This window comes from Protopterus annectens, chromosome 6.part0 (genome assembly GCF_019279795.1).
Source record: "Protopterus annectens isolate FY-2018-M chromosome 6.part0, PAN1.0, whole genome shotgun sequence".
NCBI classification, from domain to species: Eukaryota; Metazoa; Chordata; order Ceratodontiformes; family Protopteridae; genus Protopterus; species Protopterus annectens.
This window is the reverse complement of record NC_056737.1, coordinates 845181075-845204695: the sequence shown is the minus strand read 5'-3', so window position 1 is coordinate 845204695 and position 23621 is coordinate 845181075. Positions and strand designations below refer to the sequence as shown.

The 23621-nt window shown below is 41.3% G+C and overlaps 1 protein-coding gene and 1 pseudogene across 1 annotated transcript in view; one reads left to right on the top strand and one right to left on the bottom strand.

Annotated features, from left to right (window-relative positions):
- The first annotated feature begins 499 nt into the window (after positions 1 to 499).
- Positions 500 to 23621, top strand: part of LOC122804575 (tumor necrosis factor alpha-induced protein 2-like) — a 572021-nt gene continuing 548899 nt past the window's right edge. Inside the window, exon 1 of the mRNA XM_044074523.1 lies at positions 500 to 690. The gene's annotated coding sequence lies outside the window, so the exon portion shown is untranslated. The remainder of the gene's footprint in view (positions 691 to 23621) is intronic.
- Positions 2462 to 2619, bottom strand: LOC122805088 (annotated as a pseudogene).

Below are 23621 nucleotides of genomic sequence, written 5' to 3'. Positions count from 1 at the left end.
CTCTATATAGGTGGAGTCACAACTAGGAACTAAGAGAGACAAGCACTGTGAGATGACAACACTATTAGCTGTGTCACTGTGCCAACAATGGGTTCCTTTCCCACACATCCTACTCAGCCCACCAAAGACAGCTATTTATGGTGTGTAATGCTGATATGTGACTGAAAGTGAAAGCAGTTAAGCCAGCCTGTTACTCTTATGTAAATATATATATATATATATATATATATATATATATATACTTCAACCCCCCCCCATACATGCATATATAAGCATATATACACAGTATTTGAACACAGATAAGAAATTAAACTGAAATAGTCAATGTTTTTGGAAACGTACTTCAGAATTTGTTAGCTCTCAGAATGACTCAAATACCTTTCAGTTTTTCAAAATAACTGGATTTCCTGACAGGGACCTTGATTTCCAGATAGAGACCCTGATAGCTTGACAGTGACAGGTGGCGACTCTAAATTGACAGTGGAGATGGGTCACGTGCTTCCATCGGCAGCAGGTGCAGGATCAGACTCGTGCCGCAGAGAAACTCCGTAAAGTTTGGGCTGAGCTGCACGTCGGTTGTTTTAAAATGCAGACGGCAGAAAGTGGTGCTTGTTTATATAGTGCATATGCAGACAAGTGCTAGTGGCTGCAGGAACTAGGATGCATTTTCCACGCTGCAGTAGCTTAAAGGTAAGTCGAATTTGTTACAATCTGTCATTATCTGATTATTTTTGTGTGCGTATGTTGTACTTGTAAAGTTGCTCAGTTAGCACTGTGCCTCTCAAGTGTACCTCATTACGAGGAACGTACCTCATTTGGGGTCTTAAAAAGTTCATGTTCCTCAAAGTTCCACATTGAAAGAGTCTGTCACACGTATTCAGTGTCAGGAATTTTTAAGTGAAATCTATAGTAAACAGAAATTAATCATATTCATTCATTAAAAGATCTTCTTTATAAGTAAAACCAGCATATTTTAACCATCCTATGACTTTCCTAGTTGAAGTTGTTAGTAAGCCATTAGTATGTGTTCCACATTTTGCCCATTTGTTCCACATTATGACTCGGCTATTGTTCCTCATTTTGGAGAAGGAAGATTGAGAGCTATGGCACTGTAGCCCGGTGTATACTGCTTTCTAAATCTTTAGAAGTAATTAACCATTAAGTAGAATTGAAACCGTTGATACGTTCCTTATTTATTTATTTGTTTTTGGAAGAAATGAGCAACCTGCGTACGCATTCGTATTGATGGGGAAGAAGGTGCACATCCAGGAATGGTGGGGGTGATTTGAAATAAGTGCAACATGGACTCTGAATAAAAAAAGTTGCGTTATGTAAATTATAGAGATGCCAGTGTTTTAATGGATGTGAAATTTGTTTATACTATCATTGCAAAACTGCTTCCTCGTCTAGCTTGTGACTCAGTTCATAACTGGAACAGTGGTTATGATGTACTGAGTGATTTGTGTAACGTGGCCCGTCGGAGACATTATGCTTTTACTTTGCGCTCATGTTTACCAACAGGAGAGCCAAATTCGAGAAGTCATAATTATTCATACAGACCCCTCTCCCAGTATAAATTCCTGAAAAAAACACTTTCCTCTATGTTTTGAATAATTAACCGAAACTGTTACTTAACAAAAAAATGATCCGTGGAAATGGATGGATCCAAGAAGAGGGGAATACCATTTCTTGAGATTTCTACATTTTCGGAGTTTTGGATGTGAGCCACTGTGGCATTGGTAAGTACACATCACAGGTTGTCAGTGTCTTATAGAGATTCTGCCTGTGAAAATATTGTAAGTAGGTCTTTCGCCTTATCCCGGTTAGGGGTCGCCACAGCGGAACTCCGATCCGCTAATGATAGGCAGTTGATTTTTATGGTGCCGAGTTGTCAGCCCGACGCCGAACCTTCAAAGAAGGCAACCCCATTCACGCAGGCACCTACCTGCATCTCTTTAGACGTCGTTTGACCGCGGGCAGGACATGCAGACATTGTAAAAATGCTATAAGGTGTCCCCAGATCAGTACTGTCTTCCAGTACCTTTTTGAGTTACCTGTAGTACCAGTAAAATAAGTAAAACGAATTAATTTTATAGTAAATGTCTCTGTGTTTTTTTTCTTGCATTTCAGGAAAAATAGTCGTGGCATTTTCAAGTGAAGTCTGTTGAAATGTTTATTTTCTGTCAGCTTATCTTTTGATTAAAGGATTGCAGAAGCACATGTGAAACATGGGGACTTCTGTCTGCACGTTTCATCTTATGTTTGTCTAGTCTTTAGATTTATAGTTTGCTACTGGAACAGTAAGTGTCAAATCTGAGCCAGTATAAGTACTTTATTAAGTTACCGTCATCGCCATATGTTTGTTGTCTCTGCTCGTACTCCCAATTTCTTTGCTCAAGAAATCTAGATAAAGCAAATAATAATGATAATAATAACAATAATAACAACAACAATGGGGATCAAAAGTTCCAAACATCACTCCAGTTCACATAAAACTTAATAGATCAACAGGGTTTGCATGCGTTTTCAGAACAATAAGATTGATGAAAATTTGATTATATTACCTTATGACTGGGTGTAATTCTACACTTGGTCTTAGCCAAAAGGCCGAGAAGCAATATGTCTGGGTATAATTCTCAGTGATTAACCACAAAACGTTTTCTTTCTTTATTTTGTTTTATTTATTTATTGAAGTGAAACCTTTTTTTAGGCACACTAGTGAGAGTTCAGAGTGAAACCGAAGTGAGACTTCCAGATTTGCAGCGAGAGAGGCACAACAGGTATTTTTCAAAACTCTTAGGCAAAATTTGCTCCATATGATTAATACACATGATGTCATGCCAACTTAGGGATCTTTATAGTGTGAAAAATAATGCTGGACAGGGTAATTACAATCGTTTTTTTTTTCTCAGAAAGACCAATATTTAAGAAAATAAGTGTCCCTGATTTATTTTGGCCTTGACCCTACTTTTAGGTTACTAACAGTCAGCTCCCTACCTTCTATCTCCAAAACAAGAAACACTACTTGTCATAATGGGCAAAACGTGTAACACTTACTAACAGCTTACTACAATGTCAAGTAGAAAGCTCATAAGATAGTTAAAATGTGTTATTTTATACTTGTAAAACATTATCTTCATGAACTAATATGATTCAGTATTACTTATGGATAGTAGTTTAAAACCTCCCAGCAGTGATTGTGTGACAGACCTTTCAATGTGAAACTGCAAGGAAAGGGGACTTTTTTATTACTCAGTATGAGGAACATTATAAAGTTCACTTGAGAGATATTTTGTAGGGCAAATTGATCTGAACCGACTGTAATACGATAAGTCAGGGGAGTACTTCTAATTCTGATGATAATTCCTATTAATGATTGTAGCAGTAACCCATAGCTAGATGTGGGTAATGTTGGATTTTGCCATGGGTGGCATGGTTCGGTTATAAATGTCAGCCTGAGTCACCAAACAAAGCCAACCATTAGTAAATCAGCATTACCCACACCCATCCATGGGTTATCACTATTATGCAATCACATTACTGAAGTGAAACTTCTTTAGGCATAGTAGTGCATGTTCGGAGTGAAACAAAAAGTGAAACAGAAGTGAGACTCCACCTGATGGTGGTGCTATTTGGCACCGGGCTGTTGCCGAACCATGAGTCGGTGAGGGAAGCTAACCCAACTAGTACTTCTTAAGAAATGGATTTAACAACAAATCATTTTATCTCTCATACACACACACACACACACACACACACACACTGTCTGCCACCACATACTTACAGCTTTTACTTTGTAGAATGAACATTACAAACAATTTGGAAGATATTTGTTTTATTTATCTATTTATTTATTTATTTTATTTTACATTTGTTTACCGGGATAGTCCGACTGGATACATGTCCATTTTCAGCGGAGGCCTGGGGAGAAAAGCTCCAAATAGACAAACTTACATAGATTGAACAAGAAGTTAGATAACATTAGAAAATAAAAACAAAGTTATTATGTACAATGGTTTAATAGTGTTCCCTAGTAGGGACTCACAATTCTCATGGACAGATACAATTAAAAGGAAGAGAAATCAGACTGGATATAAAGTTTGGTGACGTAGATGCATGTTATGATATTCACAGGTTATGCTTTCAGTTTATAACTTAATCAGGGTTGGTACATGGGCAAAGCCAGTTACCTTTGAGATACTGTTTGAGGGTTTTTTGAAAAGACTTTTGGAGGATTGTAGGGTTATATAGTTTGGCAGCGAATTCCAGGTTTTGCCAAGAAAGTTGGCAAACAGGCATTCATTAGCAGAGTTATTAGCTTTGTGGGTTTGGACCAGTAGTTTGGTGGCTGACCATAGGGATCTCTGGTTGCTATATGACTTAATAATATTTATAAGTGAGGAGGTATCCTCAGGGTGGTACAGAATTTTGTGTGCTGTTAAGAGCTGATTGAATTGAATTAAGCTGGAAAGTTCTAGCCACTCTAGGGTCAAGATTTCTAGTTGTTTCAAGTTCTGGCAGTGGTGGGTTCTATAGGTGGAGCCAGTGGTGAATCTGGCAATATGGTTGTAGCTATGGGACAGCTTACCTAGTTTGGATTTGTCAAGGTTTGAGAGTACAGGTGAGGCTTATAAAAGAGTAGAGAGTAGGTGTGACCAGGCGATTGCAGTCCTAGCCAGTGGGGTTAAAAATGTATTGTTTCTATATAGTGATCCAAGCTTCTTATTGATGGTCTGTATGGTTTTGTTGACCTGTCGGTCAAATTTGAGATTATTGTCTATGATATCCCCTAGAAGTTTGGTGTGTTGATCTGGGGAGATAGTGGTACCATTGTTAGACGTGACAGAGAATGAAAGTGTGGCAGATCTACTAGTGGGGGTGAAGAGTAGAAGTTTAGTTTTATTGGGGTTCAGCAGTAGGCATTGGTTGGTGAGCCAGTTCTCAATAGTGTTAAATGTATTTTGGGTTAGGATTTGCAGTTCGGATGGGGATGTGGCTGAGCAGATCAGAGTGGAATCATCTGCATATTGGATACAGGTAGTTTAGGGATAGCAGTGTGAAGGTTGTTGATAAAAATAGAGAAGAGTAGTGGACCTAGTATGGAGCCTTGAGGGACACCAAGTGTGAGAGGTAGCTGGCTGTAGAGTTTGCCCTGCCATAGTACCACCTGTTGTCTACCAGTCAGGTAGGACTGGAACCATTGGATTGCGTGCTTATTGAGGGAAATAGATTTTAGAGAAAGAATGAGAAGTTTGTGGTTGACCATGTCAAAGGCTTTTGATAGGTCAAGAAAGAGGGCGGAGGATAGCCTATTGTCATTCCTGTTTTGGTTTATGGCATTAGAAAAGGAAAGGAGGGCTGAGGTGGTGCTGTGGTATGGCCTGAAACCATGCTGGGAGTTGGATAGTAAGTTGTTCTGTGTAAGGTATTGCATTAGTTGCTTGTGTACACATTTCTCCATTATTTTGGCTAGTGGGGAAAGAATGGCAATGGGTCTATAGTTGGATATGTCTGTAGAACTACCACCTTTATGGACTGGGATGACGTGGGATATTTTCCAGAGGGAGGGAATAGTGCTTTTTGATAAGGTTCTGTTGATAATGATAGATATGGGATATGCAATGGCATCTGCAGCTATTTGTAGGTACTCTGCAGGGAGGAGGTCAGCAGTGAGGGTGGTAGGTTTTATTTTTTTAAGTGTTTTGATAAAACTAGTGGATATCGGTTGGAAGCTAGACTGGGGGTGATTAGTGGGTAGATTAGGGGTGTAGTTTAAGTTTGTGGGGGTTAGTTGATTTGCTAGGGATTGGATTGTTTCAGTGAAAAAGTTATTATAAGAATCAGCTATGGTCTCTGGGGAACTATGGGTGTGGTTAGCCGGGGTTGGGGGTGTTAGAATGACCTGGATGAATTAGTTGATTTAAGCCTGCCAAGAACGTTTGAGGGTTGTTTTGGTGTTTTTGTAAGAGGTTTTGGTAGAAGCATTTTTTATGTAGTCAAATAGATTTTTTTGTATCATTCCTGAGTTGACGATATTTTAGATGGCCAAGTGGGGTTTTAGTTGTTCTCCAGCTGGCCCAGGCTGTTTCTAGTTTTGATTTGAGATTTAGTATCTTTTGTGAGTCATGGTGCTTTGTTTGATCTAGATTTTATTGTACGTGCTGGAGCGTGGGAATCAATGATACTTAGGAATTTAGTGCTAAAGTGAGCTATAGCCTCTTCTAATTCTAGATTTTTTAGTTATGACCAGTCAACTGCTTTTAGTTAATTTAGGAATATAACAGTGTCAAAGTTTTTCCTGTTTTTAAGTGTTTTATATTTGGTCTGGTGAGGGTTTCCTAACTTATGTTTCATGATATAGGTTAGTAAATAGTCACTAAGGTCATCAGGGAGAGTGCCAGCTGTGTACAGTTGGGGCTGGTTATTAACTAGGATCCAATGTAGGATACTTTTCCTTTTGGTTGGTTTGTTTATCCTAGTGGGAGAGGTTATGTTCTGTTTAAACCCAGATAAGTTTATAGGGGTGGGGAGGGGGTCAGAGGAGCAGGGTGCCAGTCGGTATTGAAGTCACCAAGAACTATGCTTTCTTGGGGATAGGTAGTGGATAACCAGTATAGAATATCCTCTAGGGTATTTAAGTTGTTGCCTGGTGGAATGTAAGCACAGATGATGTTCAAGCATTTTTTCTGGTTAATCTGAAGTTTGGTTATGAGGAGTTCTGCATTATTGAATTGGGGTGGTTGAATGGTGTCACTGTTAACAGTTAGAGTATTTTTGTAAAGGACTGCTATCCCACCTCCTTTCCTTGTAGCACTGTCTAACCAGTGAATATTATATCCTGGAGGTAGTATCACATTATCAGTAGTACTAGGTTTTAACCAGGTTTCTGTAAGACACATAATGTCTGGGGAGTGGGTTGCTAGGAGGGCGTGTAGGTTGGGAATCTTATTGTTAAATCTTCTAATATTTAGGTGAAATGCTAGGAGGGAACTAGTGAGAGTAGAAAGGGGTAGTTTGACTGTGGGGTTTGTGGTAGGGGAGTGAATGTTATTGGGTGTGGGTGGGCCAGGGTTGGGATGGATGTCCCCATGTGTTTTAAGGTTATAATGACAGGATACTCTAAGCTTTAGGAGTTTGTTTATACATTTTATATAGTCTTTGTCTTTAGGATTATGTTTTGTGGCTTTACAGGGGTGATATTTTGTTGAGGGTGGTAGATTTGGTGTGCTGAGGATGGTAAAGTGTTTCGTGTTATGTGTGAAGTTGTGGGTGGCTGTTTGACCATTTGGGTAGTGAAAACCATGGTCAAGTTTTTGTTCGTAGGCAGTAAGATGGTAAAATAGAAATCGTATAGGCAGAAGGGTAACTAGTATTTTTTTACTTGTTTGCATTAAGCTGTATTTTATACACTTGCAGGTTAATTTTATAGCTGCATGATATAATTTTCAGGGCTATGTGAGGGAGAGCAGAGTGAAATTACTGTGTTCAGGGTATTATTTTAGGTGTAAGAATGAACATACTGGGGGCAAACTAGCTAATTTTAACAATATGGAGGGAGCCAAATTACTGTGGGGAACAACCTAAAAGGTACCTTTAGACCCAGGTCAGCAGTATACAGTACTTATAGGTTCATAGGTTCATACTAGGCTATCTGCCCTGGGGCATTTATAAGCCTAGCCCGATTGTGTTTGGCTTACGCCACCCCTTGATTTGAGTATACTGTGCCCTTTTTAAAGTTTAGTTTACTGTGCCTCTGTCTAATAGTGACACAGAAGTAATCCCCAGGACAAACCTACGATCCCCCATCCACTCATCAAGATTCTTCTTGAAGAGAGTCAGTGAGGTGCTCTGCCTAACGTGAATTGGAACTCTATTCCAGAGTGAAGGGAGCCTCTGGGTTATGAATCTGTCCCTCCAGCATGTTCTATTTATTTCTGTGCTGAGGTTCAAGTCCCTCGAGCACGTGGCTCTAAGGGATTTAGATTTACTGAGGTGGAGCATGTCCATTAATTCTGGGTTGGACATAGCTTTATATGTCAGGCATAGATCGCCTCGAAGTAGGAGGTATGCAACTGAGTAGAGCTGGAGTTTTTTTAACCAAGCAGCATATGGCATCTGTTTGAGTCCCTTGATCCTCCTGGTGAGGTACTTTTGGGGTCTTTCAAATTGCTGCAGGTGTCGGGTAAGGTACATCCCAAAGGGGGCATTGTATTCTATGATGGGCCTGATGAGGGATGAATAAAGGGATTACCTCTCTTGATCTAGATGTGAATTCTTTCATGATGAGGTGGGCTATGTAGAAGGTCTTTCTAACCACTTTGGCAATGTGGTTGTCAAAGGAGAGATTGCTATCAACTTGGGTCCCCAGATCCCTAATTACTTTCTCTGTACTTAATGGGTTACCACCTATGTGGTAATTTGTGGGCACATTGTTTTTGCCAAAGGGTATGACTATACACTTTTTGGCATTTAGCTTTAGACCATGGCTCTGGCACCAGTTATCCATCTCTGTGAGACCTTTTTGAAGGATATTTGTGTCAGCTGGAGAGTCGATTATGGCGCCCAGTTTGCAGTCATCTGCGAACTTGGTGAGCCATAGTCCTCCCACGTTGGCCTGTACCTCAGAAAAGTAAATACCGAACAAGAGAGGTCCCAGGACAGAACCTTGTGGGATGCCACTTGTGACTGGTTTCGAGTCTGACATGGCTCCAGCAACTCTGACTCTGTGGGTTCTGTCTTTGAGCCAGTTTGCAACCCATCTTGTGACATAGGGGTTTATATTTGGGCTGGATAGCTTATCTATGATGCCCGAGTGGGGTATTGTGTCAAATGCCTTTGTGAGATTCAGATAGGCTGTGTGGACTACCTTCCCTTCATCTATGGCCTTGGTGACTGTTTCAAAGAAGTCTACCAGGTTCAAAAGGCAGGATCTGCCCTTGACAAAGCCAAATTGGGTAGGATCTAGTGTCTGTAGGTCCCCAATGTCTTTGTTTATGAGTTCCATGATGATCCTCTCCATAGCTTTGCAGACTAGGCTAGTCAGGCTTATGGGGCGATAGTTTCCAGGGTCCGTAGAGGTGCCACCTTTGTGGAGTGGGACCACTGTTGTTGTACGCCATTCTTTGGGCACATATCCTGTAGTGAGGCTGAGATTGTACAGCAGTTTTACTTGAGGGGTTAGTTCTTCTTGGAGTTCATGTAGGACGCAACCCAGGACGCCATCTGGTCCCATGGAAGCAGTGTTTTTTGCTTTGGAGAGGGCGGCCTTCACCTGAGCATCATAGATGTTTGGGAGGCTGCACTCTGCCGGGATAGATACTTGCTCTTTTGGGGTGGAGGGGGTGGAGATGTTTGCACTGAACCTGTCTGCCGGGATATTGGCGATGTCTGTGGGTTCAGTGTATTTTTTGTCATTTAGAATCAACTCAGAACAAGTCTGGGAGTTGCATCCCAGGTTCCTAACACAACTGAAAAAAAGCCTTATGATTGTCTTTAGTGTCCTGTGCAATTTTTCTCTCGAAGCTGGCCTTGGAGGATTTTATGAGGGATCGTAATTTTTTGCTAGTACTGATCAGAGATGCCTTCCCTTTTAGGGATTTTGCTCTATCATGTAGTAGCTTCCTCCTTCTGTTGTACAGTTTATTTATGGCTGGGGTCCACCAGACTGGACGCCTGCCTTTGGATGATTGGGTCTTGATTTTGTTTGGGATAGCATGATCCATGCATTCCTGGAGATGTCCGTAGAATGTGTTTATGTAGGATTCTGCAGTTTGGGCCGTAGTTTCCACTGGCCCTGGGGCCTTGAAGGATTCCACTTCGGTTTTGATTTAAATCTTTAATTCTAATCTATGTTCTGTTTTTAAACACAGACAGCAATTTTAACAGTACAATTTGGTGGAACTTTTTAGCATTAGGAGCCTTATTTAAGGGCTGGGAAGTTTGGTGCTGTTGACCCAGTACAGCTGAATTAAACAGTTTAAGCAGAAAGACTTTAGAAAAGTAGTAGCCCTAGTTAAGTTTGTTATTGAGTGTAGACCAGTGTGGCTGTCCGTTTTATTTTTCTTTTTAAAAAAATTCCAAACTGGATGCAGACCTTCTAACTGTGTGAGCCTTTCAGGGTGGGAGACATGAGAAGAGAGAATGCCTAATAGATATTTAGTGTTAGTTCATCAGCAGAAATAGAACTATAGCAAAAACAATATGTAACACAGTGGCTGAAAGAAAAAGCATAATCCTTACATCAGTAGTACACTGCACTGCCCTAAGAAACAGTTTCAAGTATTTGGTAGCTAAATAGAACAAGTAAGCAGGATATAGCACGTATAAGATGAAATGCTAATCAGGGTCACACTGTTCTGCATAAAGCATCTTGTATCTTTAGCCAGAAAATAAAGCCCAAATGCTACTACCATTAAAGTAGGCTGCTTGTATATTTCTATATATGTTTGCATATTCTATATATGTTTGTACATATTTCTATACAAATATGTCAGTGTAACCTAAAATGTCACCACCACAATTTGCGGTACATATTGTTAGTTACTTGCTCTTAGTTTAAACATACTTTTCACAAGACTAGGAGACTTGTGCATTACGCATCCATTTTTCTAGACGCTATTTCAAGTACTGTTCATCTAACACATATGCTCTGGGTTCAGGTATACTTCATATTTGTCCTATAATCCCAGATGAAATTAGTCAACAACGCCATAATGAATACTGACAATCCATACAAGTAAGCTCTTCTTTACCATTATGTGTTGCCATCAGATAAGGCAGATGGAAATGAGCCAAAAATCGAAGGATATAGCCTTCTGTCTAATGTCGCTTCCCCAGTGTGTGTGCAACAATTCTAATGTCAATAATGGTGAACATGGACAATACATGCAGTATTACACTGACACACTCCAGTGATTTCATTTTTAACAAGAGACTGCAGTTTGAGAATCACTACTGGCTTTGGAAATGCAGTGGTATTAAAGTCAGAAACCCTGGATCACCTTCTTTCTCTTACCTTTCAGAAATGTAACAAGAAACCAGAAATATTCTTTGTCTTATGTGCTTTTCTTAACCAGGAATATTCTTTACTCTCATATGCTTTTCTAAAGAATTCTGGATAAAACAAAAATATTTTCAGTAGATATAAAAGGAGTTGTGGATGGATGGATTCTAATTCACTTAAAGAACAAGTGTTCAACATGCATTTTCCAGCATTATTGACTGAGGGTCAAAAGCATATCTCAACGTCTGCGGTGCTGCTCGTTGGTAGCTCTTGTAGTCCTGGAATACAGCAGTTTCACTTCTACCATGTGTGACCACCACACACATTCTTTTTTTTTAATTTATTTTCATAATGAGGGGCATGGAAAATATGAGGCAAAATGAGAGACAGTCTGCAAATTCAAGGACAACTGAGAGATATGACACTCATTATTCACTTTTTTTTGCAGATACTTTAGGCAAAAAAAAAAAAAACTGTACAGTTTATATTCTGTTGTCTGTGATTAGGTATTGGAAAGCCTGCTTATCTCATTCTCATGTCAGAAAACTGCAACCTTGGCATACTGTAGCATTACCCGCAGCATGGTGATGTAGGTGGCGTTTATTTACTTCATAATTTATATGGGTGGCCTCAGGTGGTTTCTTTGCTGTTGACAGTAATTGTTGACGTTTTGTAATCCATACCTCTCAACTTCTTTGCTCAGGAATTCTGGACAAAGCCAAAAATAGTGGGTAGGTGGGATCAAGCCCCCAAATCTGGAACAGCTTTTTAATTGTTACTGTAATACACTTAACATTTAATACAGCATAATACAGCATGTTTTCTGTCAACATGCATTTAATGAATTATAAAAAGTGTGCATCTTTAATGTTTGAGATTATTCATTGAATTACCAGAAAATCAAACATTTTGCAGAAGACAGGGCAAAAAAAAATAAGACATTTTATTTTATTTATTTTTTTATTTATTTTCCATTTGTTTACTGACTTAGTCCAACTGGACACAAGGTGACTGTTTTCAGTGGAGGTCCGGGGAGAAAAGGTCTAGATACATAGTACAAAATTATAAAAAAATAATAAAAATAATAAAAAAATATATAAACATAGCTATTTTGTATGAAGAGCATAGAACATATAAAAGGAGTAAAATCAGAGTTTTACAAATGATGCAGCATACAGTGGTTAGAATATTGAGAAACAAATTAAACAAGATATTATTCAACAAATATACAATTGGTTGAACATAAAAATAAGATAAATTCTTCAAAATTATGAGCAGTTGAAAAGTATGTTTGTGTGTGGTATGCACTTTTAGCTAAACAAGTTTGTCAGTCTCACTACTGTAATTATGACTTATAATTGTGAGTCCTGGAGTTATGCAAAAATACAGGAGAATAGTGAATGTCAAAAATGGGTGGTCTCCTTTGTAAGTTCATAAGTTCGTAGGTGTTTACTAGGCTAATGACCACAAGGGACTTTTTAAGCCTAGCCATGCATCCCAAATCTCTGACAAGTTCTGATACCCTTGATAAGTGTAAGCATGGATGGAGGAGATGTACCATTTACAGGTTACCTGTGTCCATTACAGACATAGGTGCCAAACCAGGGATTAATTTCCAGTTTCCCATCCAGCTGTCCAAGGTACACTTGAATTGGGTTAGGGAGGAACTCTGCTTCACATGGATGGGAAGCCTGTTCCATAGATGAGGTAGTCTCTGGGATACTTACCTATCACTTTAGCAGGTCCTATTTATATTACAGGTAAGGTTTAAGTCTTTAGAATGGGTAATTCTGGTGATGTTTGTTTTGTGGATATGCAGGAGGTCCATCAGAGTGGGGTCTTACAATGCCCTGTATGCCAGTCATAGATCTCCCCTCAAAAGCCTGTAGGAGACAGAATACAGGGATAGGGCCTTGAGGCAGTTTGCAGTGGACATTTTACTTATGCCCTGTATTCTTTTAGTGAGGAACCCCTGTGGACATTCCAATTGTTGGATATACCTGGTTAGGTACATACCAAAGGGGGCACTGTACTCAATGATAGGTCTGATAAGTGCTGAATACAGTGGAACAATGACATCCTTGGACTTAGATGCCATACCTTTGTTTATACATTGTGCAACATAGAATGATTTCCTCACTACTGTAGACACGTGATGGTCTAAGGCTAGATTACAATCTATGTGTGTCCCTAAGTCCCTCACTATTGGATCAACTCTAAGGGGTGTGTTGTCAATATGGTAGTTACCAGGGATGGATGACTTCCCAAAGGATACTATTATGCATTTCTTGGCATTTAGTTTTAGTCCATGGCTGACACCAGTTGTTTGTCTGTGTTAGCCCCTGCTGGAGAACATTTGTGTCAGCGTGAGATTCAATGACAGCTCCTAATTTGCAATCACCTGCAAATTTAGTCAGCCAGAAACCACTGGCATTGGCCTTGACTTTTGAGAAGTAAATGCTAAAAAGGAGCTGTCCAAGGACTGATTCCTGAGAGATTCCACTTGTGACTGGCATCTTTGTAGAGGTGGACTCCCCAGTTCTAATTTCCTGGGTCCTGTCTGTGAGCCAGTTGGCTATCCACAGAGTGACATACGGGTTTGTACCTAGCCTGTTGAGTTTGTTGACAATGCCCGAATGGGGTATTTTGTCAAATGCTTTGGCTTGGTCAAGGTACGCAGAATGATTTTGCCCTCATCCATTGCTTTTGTGACCTTCTCAAAGAAGTCCACCAGGATGAGTAGGCATGATCTACCCTTGACAAAAGCAAACTGGGTTGGGCCAGTCTGGAGGTTTGCTATCTCTCTGTTGATCATCTCCATGATCATTCTTTCCATGGGTTGGGCCAGTCTGAAGGTTTGCTATCTCTCTGTTGATCATCTCCATGATCATTCTTTCCATGGGTTGGGCCAGTCTGGAGGTTTGCTATCTCTCTGTTGATCATCTCCATGATCATTCTTTCCATGGGTTGGGCCAGTCTGGAGGTTTGCTGTCTCTCTGTTGATCATCTCCATGATCATTCTTTCCATGGGTTGGGCCAGTCTGGAGGTTTGCTATCTCTCTGTTGATCATCTCCATGATCATTCTTTCCATGGGTTGGGCCAGTCTGGAGGTTTGCTATCTCTCTGTTGATCATCTCCATGATCATTCTTTCCATGGGTTGGGCCAGTCTGGAGGTTTGCTATCTCTCTGTTGATCATTCCCATGATCATTCTTTCCATGGCTTTACATATAAGACTAGTGAGACTTATGGGTCTGTAGTTTCCAGAGTGTGCAGATGGCCCACCTTTGCACAAAGGGATGACTGTTGCCTTTCTTCATTTATGAGGTATGAAGCAGAGGCCCTGATAGGTCATGTTTTGTGCTGTTTAGCAGGCATCCTGGGATATTGTCTGCACCCATTGATGCAGTGTTCTTGATCTTAGAGAGAGCATTAATGACCTCTTCCTTAGTGGTAGTAGGGGAAGTTATATTTTATGATATTTCCTGAGGGAAGATTGAGGGGGAGAGAAGAGAGGTAAAGTTGGAGCTGAATTTATCTGCCAGGATGTTTTCTATATCTTCAGGATCAGTATAGGTGGCTCCATTTACAATGAGCTCTGCACATAATTTTGTATTGCCTTTGAGATTGCAGACATAGCTAAAGAATGCTTTGTGGTTGTCCTTGGCCTGGGAGGCAAAGTTACCTCAATTTTGGCTCTGGTAGACTTTATTTGTTCTCTGAGTTGTTTATTAGTTTGATGAGAGTGCTTTTATCCTGATGGGTGCTGCGCCTCCTAATTTTTGCCATGTTTTTTTCCTCCTGTTATACAGCCTATTGATTTTGTGATTCCACCAGGGTGGCTAGTTTTTTGTGTTAGTTCTGTACTTCTTCCTGGTGGGTACAGCTGCCTTTTCGGCTATTAACATGCTCGTACAGGGTTTCTGTCAACAGTTTTGCATAGGCAGCAGTGTTCTCATGGTTTATGGGGGCTTGACAAATTTCCAGGTTCTCACTTAATAGCAGAAGGTGGTCTAACCTTACCAGGGAAGGCATTACAGTAGGGGGTGTGCAGCACTCTTCCATATTAGTGAGGACCAGATCCAGTATGGTTTCACCCCTGATTGGTGTATTAGGTTCATAGGTTGGTGCTAGGCTATCAGCCCTAGCTATAACAATTCCCTGGCTATTTCTTCTCACAGTATTTACTTCCCTGGGCCCCTGACTAGCAGGGTGACTGATATGATCCCTGGGGTGAATTTCCTATCTCCCATCCAATCGTCAAGGTTCCTTTTGAAGAGGGCCAAAAAGGCACTCTGCTGGACATTTATGGGCAGTCTATTCCAGAGTCTAGGGAGTCTCTGGGTCAGGAACTTATCCCTCCAGCATGTTTTGTTTATTGTGATGACAAAGTTTAGATCCCTGGAGCATGTGACTCTGAGGGACTGGGATTTCTTTAAGTGTAGCATGTCCAACAGCTCTGGGTTTAACATGGCTTTGTATGTTAAGCAGAGATCGCCTCTGAGTAGACGATATGCGACAGAGTATAGCTGGAGTTTTTTTACACGCTCAGCATGGGGCATCTGCTTTAGGCCTGTGATTCTTTTAGTGAGGTATTTCTGAGGCCTTTCCATTTGTTGCAGATGTCTTGAGAGGTGCATACCAAATGGGGCATTGTATTCTGTAATGGGTCTAATGAGGGATGAGTACAGTGGGACAATGACCTCTTTTTTTCTGGATGAAAAGCCCATAATGATGAGGTGTGCCACATAGAAGTATTTCCTGACTGTTGTGGCGATGTGGTTATTGAAGGTGAGACCACTGTCCATCTGTGTCCCTAAGTCTCTTATCACACTTTCGGTGTTTAGTGTACTGCCGCCTATGTGGTAATTTATGGGTACATGTTTTTTTCCAAAGGGGATAACTATACATTTCTTGGCATTGAGCTTGAGTCCATGGCTCTGGCACCAAGCATCTGTTTCTGTAAGGCCCTTTTGTAGAATATCCACATAATTTGGGGATTCAATAATGGCTCCCAGTTTGAAGTCATCTGTGAACTTTGTTAGCCAGAGTCCCTTTTTGTTGGCCTGTTCTTCAGAGAAGTAGAATCCAAACAAGAGCAGTCCCAGGACTGAGCCCTGAGATACTCCACTTGTCACTTGTCTGGAGCTGGATGTGGAGTCGGCTACTTTTACAGTGTGGGTTTTGTCAGTAAGCCAGTTGGCAACCCATCGAGTGACGTAGGGATTAATACCCAGCTTAATAAGTTTATCTATGATTCCAGAGTGGGGGATGGTGTTGAAGGCCTTGGTGATGTCCAGATAGGCTGTGTGGACTGCCTTACCCTCATCCACAGCTCTGGAGACTGATTAGAAAAAGTCAATCAGGTTCAGGAGACAAGATCAGTCCTTCACGAACCCAAACTAGGTGGGGTCCAGTGTTTGAAGGTTGCCAATGTCTTTGTTTATAAGTTCCATGGCCTTGCAGATCAGGCTCGTCAGAGTGATGGGCTGGTAGTTCCCAGGATCAAAAGTGGATCCCCCTTGTGGAGTGGGATAACTGTAGCTGTGCACCACTCAGTGGACATGAAGCCTGAGGTACACTTAGATGAGTTACCAGTTCATTTTGTAGTATTGACAGTCTGGTCCAATTAGTTTGTGTTTACAAAATCCAGGAACCTCTGTGGATGTACATTTGGTGTCGTATAGAATTCCCAGTTAATAGTGGGGTAATTAAAGTCAGCCATGAATATGGTATTGGGTTGGATAGATAGTGTTTCTAAGAAGTTTAAATACATGGTATGGTTTCCTGGATCATAGAGGGGGACCTATAGCTTGCAAGGAAGTGGAATTGGATTTTGTCTATGGTGATTTGAATATGGAGCAGCTCAAGTGCATTGTCTTGTTGGACTAGCCTTGAAGTATATTTATACTTGATGTAAATAGAGGCACCTCCATCTTTAGTCCCTGCTTATGACGTAGCTGGCCTAAATGTGTGGAAGGCATTATAACCTTGCACTGTTGGTGTGCTCTTTGTGGCTTTAAACCATGTCTCATTGACCACACAGATGTCAGCTTTCTCTAGGGTAAAGAGAGCCTCTAGGGAGTGGAGTTTTATGTTTAGACTCCTAGCATGGAGCAGTAATACCTTTAGATTTTCTTGGTTTTGATTTGCTGTGTTGGAAGTACTTTCAGTTTGGCATTGCCTAAAAAGGCACTATGAGGGAAGACAATCTTTTAGCTAATATTCAAAAGCCCAGAGGGGAGAAGTGCAGACCATGCCTGGCAAAGCAGTGTGGTCTGCTGACCATCTCCTTCCATGCTGACAAATATTGCACCTTCTTAGAATGACACCAGAAACTAAGCCACTTATTAAAGTCAGTCATCTTTTGTTCATATTGTGGCATCATCCTTGGAGAAGGTAAAATGCTTCATAATGCTAGGTTCATACCAGCATGAGACACATATTCCAAAAGTTCCATAATGTCTCTGTTCATATAGTCTGTGGAGGTATATCTCAGGTCATTTATTCCTACATGGACTATGACTGATTCATATTGGTAATTGTGGTCCAGTGATCTGAATGCATGTGTATTGTGGCATCATAGCCCCTTGATAAGCGACTAACCCGTGACTTTCTCCTTACTCAGTCAGGTAAGAGAGACATCAGTGTGTCTCACAATGGAGTCTCTAATTACTAGAATGTTGGATTGTGTGGTGGCTTGCCTTATGAACTTAGAGGTAGAGGATCCATGAGATGTAGCTCTATGTGTTGATGTGGGTGTTGTTTTGAAAGAGCAAACTTGGAGATGCTGAAGGTGTTTGTTATGTGCACTTCATCTAGGAGGTTTTTGTGGTTTAGGAAGGTTACATTTAAGTGCCCCAGCATATATGGGTCAATATTTCTGCTTTGAATTGTGTGTGATGGGTGCAGCATGTGTACTGCTGACAATCTTATTGACAGTTTGTCCTCCTCAGGGGACCCCAGAAACCCCCGTCCATATTTATGTGGGTCTATATTATTTAGTTCAAAGACATTTCCATCAAACACCTCTCAGTGGACACCAAACCAGTGAAATTTACTTCTGTGAATCACAGAACTTTTCTCAGGGCAATCAAACAATCGCACCCCCCCCCCCCAATTATTTATACCAACTCCGAGATTGCACTACAGTGGGGAAAAAGGCAAAGTTCTGGAGCTGGGCAACTGCTTCCTTACCCTGGGAAAAATTCAGTGATTCACGGAAGTGAATTTCATCTGTTTGATGTTGATGCCACCCTCACCAAGAATGATGCCACAATACAGAGACAAAATGATCAGCTTTAATAATTGGCTTAATTACTGGTGTCATTCTAAGGGGATCCAATGTCTGTCTGCCTGGGATGACATGTTTGACAAGCCACGCTGCTTCGCAAGGGACGGCTTGCACCTGCCACCCCTGGGCTTCCGGATATTGGCAAAGGCTCTTGCCACCCCCATAGTGCCTTTTTTAGGCAAGGCTCAAATGATAAACCTACCGCCCTAGAAAACAAAAATGGAGAAAAACTAAGGGTAATACTGCTCAATGCCAGAAGTCTAAACCTCAAGATGCACACCCTCGAAGCCCTCCTCAGTATGGAGAACATCGATGTCTGTGCTGTGACTGAAACCTGGTTCAAGGCTCCTGAAAGCACCCCAGCACTATCAGGTTATACCTCATATCATGTGTTCCAGCCCCAAAATCCGGACCGAACCACAAAAGGAGGGGGAGTATCCATATTCATAAAGGATACCCACACCTCCAGGTTAGTGGCAACGCATCAAGCATCGGAGACCATCCAGGTGCAATTAACCATAGGTAAAACTGCCCTACAGTTTGTAACATGCTACAGACCACCTTCTCAAACTCAGGAAACCCACACAGCCTTCCTGAAGACACTGGAGAGTATGAATGTCTCTCCAAACACCATCATATTGGGTGACTTCAACTACCCAAACATAGACTGGGAACATTACTCAAGCTCCAACACCCTAGCCCAAAGGTTCCTTGAGTTCATAAACTCAAATGCTATGGAACAACTAGTCACCATTCCCACAAGAGGAGAAAATATACTAGACCTGATCATCACAAACATGGGGACAAAATGCTCCACACTGGAAGTATATCCCTCATTGGTGAGATCAGACCATAAATTAATCTCACTGGAGATCCACATCCCGCCCCCACCCCAGCAAAAAAGACCACAGTGAAGAACTTCTCAAAAGCAAACTTCACACTTCTTTAGACTGGAGTGGGATTCTTCAAGGCCCCGAGCCAGTGGAAACCACAACCCACGCTGCTGAAACCCTTACAAATGCCTTCTACGAGCACCTCCAGGAATGTATGGATCAAGCAATCCCTAATAAAATCAAGACCCTTTCCACCAAAGGCAGGCGCCCAGTCTGGTGGACTCCAGCCATAAACAAACTCTACAACAAGAGGAGAAAGCTACTACATGACAGAGCAAAATCCCTAAAAGGGAAGGCATCTCTGATCAATACTAGCAAAAAACTACGATCACTCATAAAATCATCCAAGGCCAACTTTGAGAGAAAAATCGCTAATGACACAAAAGACAACCATAAAGCCTTCTTTAGCTATGTTAGAAACCTGGGTGGAAACTCCCAGATATGCTCAGAATTAGTCCAAAATGATAAAAATCACTGAACCCACAGACATTGCCAACATACTGGCAGACAGGTTCAGTGCAAATTTCTCCCTCCCCCCCCAAAAGGAGAAATATCTATCCCACCAGAATCTAGCCTCCCAAACATCTCAGATGCCCAGGTGAGAGCTGCTCTCTAAAGCAAAAAACACAGCATCAATGGGACCGGACGGTGTCCCTGGCTGTGTGCTACATGAACTCAATGAGGAACTAAACCCACACATAAGGCTGCTGTTTAATCTTAGCCTTACTACAGAATACATATCCAAAGAATGGCATACGGCAACTGTGGTCCCACTCCACAAAGGCTGTGCTTCTACGGACCCTGGAAATTACCGCCCCATAAGCTTGACGAGCCTTGTCTGCAAAGCTATGGAGAGGATCATAATGGAACTCATAAATAAAGACATTGGGGACCTACAGACACTGGATCCTACCCAATTTGGCTTTGTCAAGGGCAGATCCTGCCTCTTGAACTTGGTCGACTTTTTCAAAACAGTCACTAAGGCCATTGATGAGGGTGAGGCAGTTCACACAGCCTACCTTGACCTAGCAAAAGTGTTCGACACAATACCCCACTCGGGCATCATAGAAAAGCTCACCAGCTTAGATGTAAACCCATATGTCACAAGATGGGTTGCAAACTGGCTCAAGGACAGAACACACAGGGTTAGAGTTGCTGGTGCCATGTCAGACTCTAAGCCGGTCACGAGCGGTGTCCCACAGGGCTCAGTCCTGGGCCCCTCTTGTTCGGCATTTATTTTTCTGAAGTGCAGGCAAACATAGGGGATTGTGGCTGACAAAATTTGCAGATGACTGCAAACTGGGCACCATAATTGACACTCCATCAGACACAGACATCCTCCAGAAAGGTCTCATAGAAATGGATAACTGGTGCCAGAGCCATGGCCTTAAGCTAAATGCCAAAAAATGTATAGTCATACCCTTTGGGAAAAACAAGGTAACCCCTAATTACCACATAGGTGGTAATCCATTAAACATGGAAGAAGTTATCAGGGACCTGGGGACCCAAGTTGACAGTAACCTCTCTTTTGACACTCACATTGCCAAAGTGGCTAGGAAGACATTCTACATTGCCCACCTGATCATGAAGGGATTCACATCCAGATCAGGAGAGGTCATTGTACCCCTGTTCTCTTCACTTATCAGACCAATGATTGAGTACAACGCCCCATTCGGAATGTACCTTACCCGACACCTGCAGCAGTTGGAAAGACCCCAAAAGTTCCTCACCAAAAGGATAAAGGGGCTCCAACATATGTCATACGATGCCTGACTGAAGAAACTCCAGCTCTATTCAATCGCATGCCATCTGCTCAGAGGTGATCTGTGCCTGACATACAAGGCCATGTCCAACCCAGAATTAATGGACATGCTCCACCTCAAAAAATCCAAATCCACCAGAGCCACGAGAGCAAGAGACTTAAACCTCAACACGGATATAAATAGGACATGCTGGAGGGACAGATTCATCACCTAGAGACTCCCTACACTATGGAACAGAATCCCAGTCCATGTGAGGCAGAGCCTCTCACTGACTCTGTTCAAGAGAAATCTTGACGAGTGAATGGGAGATCGTAGGTTTACCCCGGGAATCATCTCTGTATCACTGCTGGACAGAGGCACAGCAAACTAATGGGTATAGTATTCTCATCCTAAGGGGTGGTGAAAGCCACACACACTCTGGCTAGGCTTATAAATGCCCTAGGGCAGATAGCCTAGTATGAACCTATGAACCTATGAACCTATGGAGAGGTGTTTGATAGAAATGTCTTTCGATCCCATTTATGTAGACTCACTCCGAGACAGTAACGTAGAATAGAACCAGTTAAAGCTTTCACCACAAAATGGCTTCCTCAGGCAAATCTTTTGCCTGAGAAAGCCATTTTGTGCTGAAAGTTTTAACTTGCAACAATAAAATTGGATTTGGATTGAACTTGTTCATGGTTTACAGTGGTTCTGTTTTACTTTACAGTTTGGATATTTTGGCACCAGTATATTTGCCTTTGCTTTGGCTGCTTTTCTCTTGTTTTTTTTTTTATTTGACTGACTCCGAGATCGCAGTATCTATTAGGAAAGGAAATACTCCCAGATAGAGATCGCTCTTTCAGTCTCGATATTGCTGGACTAGATTAACAAATCATGGAATTAAAATGGCTATTGTTTGTTATAATTAAGTTTATCTGGGAGCCCTGTTGCTCTATTAGTTGCATAGCCTGTTTTAGACACCAGAGAGCCCTACAGATGCTAGGGGCCCCAAACTACAGGAAATTATTTTATTTTGATATTGTTGTGTGTCTGGTACACCAATAAAAGCAAGTACAGCAGTTTTGTTTACAAATAAACTGGGTGGGTAATAATAACTCTGACGATGTAGAATGCTAAGGATCAGTACAAAGTCTCCTTGAAAAATTAAGAGATCTCTGATTGAAGTAACAGTATTTTGTCATGTCCATAATTTTATTAAGTATTTTACCATTGACATAATGCTCCTGTATTAAATCCTGATGGTGGGTATTTTCTCCACCAAAAACATCATAGCTATGATAATTTTAGGCACCTGTTATACCTGCAGTTGTGAGTGACCCCCACCTATCCTTGATTGTGTAGGGACCCCTGCAAAACCTGCTGCTGCTGGTTGGAGGGAAATGAGAAATAAAGACCATTCATTCCCCAATTAGATGTTTTGGGGGTATGTCAAGGAATTGTGGGCACAGCTATATTGCCAGGTGAAAATGGGAGGGGAGGGGGGCAGGAATGCAGGAAGTTGGTTAGGATGTTTTGTGGGTACACCAGGTTTTGGTAACCTTTCTAGAATTTTTTTATTCAGGACCAAATGACAGAAGTAGCTAAGATAGAGACTGCATAACAACCCCCACTCCCACAAAACCAAAAGTGCATGCCTTATAATTGATGATCATGTGGACTGTGGTTTGTTTATTTATTTATTTAGTAACAAATTTCTAAAACTTAATACAGAAATCAGCAGCAGGATGTTGGTAGTCCTGTGGCAGGTAGCAGAATATTGTACCAATTTCAACTTTATTGGGGTCAACTTCTTTATTTAACATTTGTTTACTGGGAAAGTCTGACTTGGAACAAAGACAATTTTCAGCAGAGGCCCAGGTAGAAACACTCCAGATGCATGTCTTTGTAATGTGGGAGGAAACCGGAGCACCCGGAGAAAACCCACATGAACACAGGGAAGGCATGCAGACTCCGCACAGAAGATACCCCAGCTGATAATCAAACCGGAGAGCGTCTTGCTGTGAGGCGGCAACACTAATGCTGCACAACTGCACCATTCTTTAAAAGAAGGAAGGGGGAAGTTAATGGGGCAGTGCACAGAACTTCTGCAGAGAAAGCTGGAATGTTTCAGATGAGGGCAAAGCTTTAACTTATCAGTTAAAGTCTATTTACCTTTTGTTCATTCCTGCAAAGCTTCTTGTAGGAACAGAGAACAGATTTAAGGCATAATCATGTGTAAGAAAAGTGAGAGTGTTTCTAAAAAGGCAAAAGTTTTCATTTTAGCTGTTAAATTCAAGCTATGATCTTGGCTCATGACTGCAAAAGTTTTTGTAAGAGCAGTAAAACTAGTTTGTTAGCTTGCGTTTCTCATCTCTTCTACTGCAGAGTCATTAGGTTTTATTAGGAGGATGACTGCAGACAAAACAGACAGCATTATGCAAGTTATGAAAAGGTTTTATGCCTTTCCACATACACTTCCTGAGGGAAATGCTTTAGAGTTTTATCTTGGTAATTTTTGCACAATGTAAATGCCTTGGATTGTAAAACTTCCCTTTCAGTCACTATTAACTCATATATTCTTGAAGTTTAATTTATAAATGTGCAAATACGCTAATATACAAGTTTTTGCCTTTGCATATTCGCAATAACAGTATTATACAATGTCATCTCCAGAAGGATGAGAAACA